This window comes from Chrysochloris asiatica, unplaced genomic scaffold (genome assembly GCF_000296735.1).
Source record: "Chrysochloris asiatica unplaced genomic scaffold, ChrAsi1.0 scaffold00118, whole genome shotgun sequence".
NCBI classification, from domain to species: domain Eukaryota; kingdom Metazoa; phylum Chordata; class Mammalia; order Afrosoricida; family Chrysochloridae; genus Chrysochloris; species Chrysochloris asiatica.
The window spans coordinates 1,805,611-1,810,677 of NW_006408636.1; the positions used below are offsets into that span (position 1 = coordinate 1,805,611).

Genomic DNA, 5,067 nt, shown 5'->3' on the forward strand with positions numbered 1-5,067 from the left:
AGAAACAGACAAAGGCTTTATAGAGGAGGAGGAGTGGGTTCTGGATATGCCTGAGAGGGAATTCAGAAGAATGATATGGAAACAAATTCAAATACTCTGAAAAGGGGTCGAGGAAAATAAGGAAGAAGTAAGGAAAGTACTGCAGGAACAATCAAATCGGATTGACACACCATTGGAAACAATTCAAAACCTGCAAAAAGATGTCCAGGTGATCAATATAAGATATCAGAAATAGACAATAGGCTGAAAGGGGAAAGGAGCAGACTAGAAGAGATGGAAGCCAGAACTAGCGAACTGGAAGACAAATCTCTCCATACTGCCAAGATAGACCAGCAAGCAGCTACAAGGATAAAACAATCTAAAGAGAGTCTAAGATCCATGCTGGATAACATGAAGAGGAATAATGTAAGAACAAGAAGAATCAAAGAAGTCCACAGAGGAGATAGTTGAAGAGCTTCTGGAAGAAAACTTCCGTAACATCTTGAGAGACGAGAAGATAAACATTCAAGAAGACCAACGTACTCCAGGAAGGATAGACCCCCCAAAAGAAAGTCTCCAAGACATAAAAAAATCAAGCTCTCCAAAATCAAAGACAAGGAAAGAATACTAAAAGCAGCCAGGGAGAAGAGAAATATAACTTATAAAGGAAAGCAAATTAGATTAAGCGATGACTATTCAGAACAAACCATGCAGGCAAGAAGGCAATGGGGAGACATATAAAAAACCCTGCAAGAAAAACAAAACAAAACCAAAAAAAAAAACTGTCTATCCAGCAAAACTATCAATCACATATGATGGTGCGATCAAAACATTCCAGGATAAACAGAATCTGATGGGTTTTATCAAAACCAATTCAGCACTTCAAAACATCCTAAAGGGAGTTCTGGGGATGGAGAACCAACAAAAAAGGATGACAAACAGAGATTGACAGGTATGGCAATATCACCTGGAACACAGCCAACAGAAGGCAGAGTCCAGAAGAGAATGAGACTACAACAACAAAATCAAGGGAGCCCAGAGATCAACTGAAGGACATAAACATATCAATGTCAAAGAAGGGACAAATGCAGCAACAGAACCCTAGGTGGTAGGATTGCCAGGTAAATGACAGGTTATAATGGAGTATCCTAAATGCAGAGAAAAGTTAGTAGACTACAAGGTAACCCCAAAGAAAGGTAACACTCCATAAAATATCATAAAATCGAATTCCAAAACAGAACAAGTGAACAGAGAAACTAGGAAGAAACCAACCAGAATCAACTCAAAAAATACAAACCCAATACAAGAAGAAAAGCAGAACCAAAGAATGAACACACCGCCAAAAAAGTAACAAAATGACAGTAATAAATTCATACCTATCGATAATTACAGTGAATGTTAATGGATTAAATGCACCAGTGAAGAGACAAAGAGTGGCAGAATGGATAAGAAAACAAGATCCATAAATATGTTGCCTGCAAGAGAAACACCTTACACAAAAAGACAAAACCAGACTAAGAGTCAAAGGATGGAAAAAAGTTACCAAGCTAATAGCAGCAATAAACAAGCAGGAGTAGCAATACTAATCTCCAACAAAGTAGACTTTAGGATAAAAACCAGAGACAAAGAAGGAAACTATCTCATGATCAAAGGGTCAATTGAGCAAGACAACGTAACCATAATAAATATATACGCTCCCAACGAAAAAGCACCAAGATACATGAAGCAAACCTTAATGGAATTGAAGAAAGAAATAGATAAATCCACAATTGTAGCAGGAGATTTCAACACACCACTCTCGAAAAGGGATAGAACAACCAGAAAGAAACTCGACAATGTGACAGAGGAACTTAACAACACAATCAACCAACTTGACCTCATAGATGTATACAGAGTATTCTATCTAACAATGGCACAATACACATTCTTCTCCAGTGCGCATGGAACATTTTCCAGAATTGACCATCTGTTAGGCCACAAAGCAAGCTTCCATAGATTCACAACCATCAAAATTCTACAGAGCATCTTCTCAGACCACAATGCTATAAAATTAGAAGTTTAAACAAAAAGAATGCCAAAACAATAAAGTCGAATACATGGAAACTGAACAACACCCTGCTGAAAAGCGACTGGGTAAAAGAAGAAATTAAATGTGAATTCACAAAGTTCCTGGAAACAAACAAGAATGAAAACACAACATAACAAAAATTTTGGGACACATCGAAAGCAATCCTGGGAGGACAATTTATTGTGATAAATGCACACATCCAAAAAGAGGAAAGAGCTAAAATCAACACATTAACACAGCACCTTCAACAATTAGAAGCAGACCAGCAGAGGGAACCTACAGTCATCAAAAGAAGGGAAATAATAAAGATAAGAGCAGAAATAAGCAAGATGGAAAACCGAAAAACTATAGAAAAAAATCAACAGGAAAAGAAGCTGGTTCTTTGAAAGGATTAATAAAATTGACAAACCATTGGCAAAATTAACTAAAGAAAAGTGGGGGAGGAAACAAATAAATCACATTAGAAACCACATAGGTGAAGTCACAACAGAACCAAAAGAATTTAAAAACATAATAACAGAATACTACGAAGAGCTGTACTCCAACAAATTTGAAAATTTGGATGAGATGGATACATTTCTAGAAAAACACGACCTAACTAAATTTACTCAGAATAAAGAAGAAAATTTGAACAAATCTATAACAAAAGAAGAAATTGACCAGATCATCAAAATACTCCAGAACAACAAAAGCCCAGGTCCAGATGGCTTCATGGGTGAATTCTACCAATTCTACTCAAATTATTCTGGGACATAGAAGACGATGGAAAACAACCTAAAGCTTTTAATGAAGCAAGCATAATCCTCATACAAAAACCAGGGAAGGACATCACTAAGAAAGAAAATTATAGACCAATATCCCTCATGAACATAGATGCAAAAATTTTCAACAAAATCCTAGCCAAAAGAATCCAACAGCACATCAAAAAAATAATACATCATGACCAAATGGGTTTCATAAAAGGGATGCCAAGGATGGTCCAACATCAGAAAAACAATCAATTCTAACCCATCATATAAATAAGAAAAAGGAAAAGAACCACATGATCATATCAATTGATGCAGAAAAGGCATTTGACAAAATCTAACATCCATTCCTGATAAAAACACTCAACAAAGTAGGAATTGAAGGGAAATTCCTCAACATAATCAAGAGCATATATACAAAACCAAAAGCCTACATCATGCTCAATGGAGAGAAACTGAAAGCCTTCCCCTGTGAACAGGAACCAGACAAGGATGGCCTTTGTCACCGCTCCTATTCAATATTGTGTTGGAAGTTTTAGCCAGAGCCATACGGCATGATAAAATACTTAAAGGTATCGAAATTGGCAAAGAGGAAGTATAACTCTCCTTATTTGCAGACGATATGATCCTATACATAGAAAACCCAAAAGACTCAGAAAAAAAATATTAGACCTCATCGAAAGATTCAACAAAGTGTCAGGATATAAGATCAACATACAAAAATTAATTGGATTTCTTTATAGCAACAGCAATAACGATGAAAAGGACATTAGGAAAGCAATATCATTTACAATAGCCACGCAAAGGATGAAATACCTAGGAATAAACATAACCAGAGAAACAAAGGACTTATACAAAGAAAATTACAAAGCACTACTACAAGAAACCAAAAGAGACCTACAGAAGTGGAAGAACATACCATGTTCGTAGACAGGAAGGCTCAACATCGTGAAAATGTCAATACTACTCAGAGCAATTTACAAATACAATTTAATCCCAGTCCAGATTCCACCAACATTCTTCAAAGAGATGGAAAGGACAATCACTAGTTTTATATGGAAAGGAAAGAGACCCAGGATAAGCAAAGTATTGCTTAAAAAGAACAAAAAGGTTGGAGGTCTCTCACTCCCCGATTTCAAACTACATGGCTAAAGTGGTGAAAACAGCCTGGTACTGGTACAATGAAAGAGACATTGATCAATGGAACAGAATCGAGGATCCAGATATCAACCCAACCACTTACAGCCAAATGATCTTCGATAAAATGTCTAGGCACATTGCATGAGGAAAAGACAGTCTCTTTAACAAATGGTGCTAGCAGAACTGGAAAGCGATATGTAAAAGACTGAAACAAGACCTTTGCCTCATACCATACATAAAAATGAACACAACATGTATTAAAGATCTAAATGTGAATCCCCAAATTATGAAGATCAGCAATGACAAAATTGGGACAAACGTGAGGGCAAAAATTCAGGGCATATACGGACTGTCACACATTGTGAAACGTACACAAACAAAAATAGACAAAATAGACGAGTGGAACATAATAAAAATTAAAAACTTGTGTGCATCAAAAAACTTCGCCAAGATAGTAAAAAGGGAACACACAGAATGGGAAAAAAATCTTTTGCAATGATATATCAGATAAGGGACTCATTTCTAAAATATATAGGAAATTACTACACAGCTACAAAAATAAGACAAATAACCCAATAAAAAAATTAGCACAGGATATAAACAGACAGTTCAACAGAGAGGAGATCCGGGCAGCCAACAAACATATGAAGAAATATTCAGGATCACTAGCCATTAGAGAGATGAAAATCAAAACAACAATGAGATATCATCTCACACCAGCAATAAAAGCAAAGATCAAAAAAGTTGAGGATCATAAATGCAGGCAGGGATGTGGAGAGACTGGGACACTCCTGCATTGCTGGTGGGACTGCAAAATGGTCCAAACTCTCTGGAAAACAATATGGCGCTTACTCAGAAGGTTGAAAATAGCAATACCATTCGATCAAGCAATTCCTCTACTTGGTATTTACCCACACACACAAAAAAAAAAACCGAGCCTCAACACGGGAAGATATATGTATACCAATGTTCATAGATGCATTATTTACAATAGTAAAAGGATGGAGACAGCCAAAGTGCCCATCAACTGAAGAATGGATAAACAAGCTGTGGTACATACACACAATGGACTATTATGCTACCTTGAAAAATAACAAGGAAGCTGCATGCCACTACCTAACATGGATGAACCTT

The 5,067-nt window shown here is 36.5% G+C and overlaps 1 protein-coding gene across 1 annotated transcript in view; it reads right to left on the reverse strand.

Moving 5' to 3' along the window:
* LOC102814344 (oligophrenin-1-like) overlaps positions 1 to 5,067 on the reverse strand; it is a 673,730-nt gene that overhangs the window by 165,836 nt on the left and 502,827 nt on the right. The gene's annotated exons all lie outside the window — the stretch shown is intronic.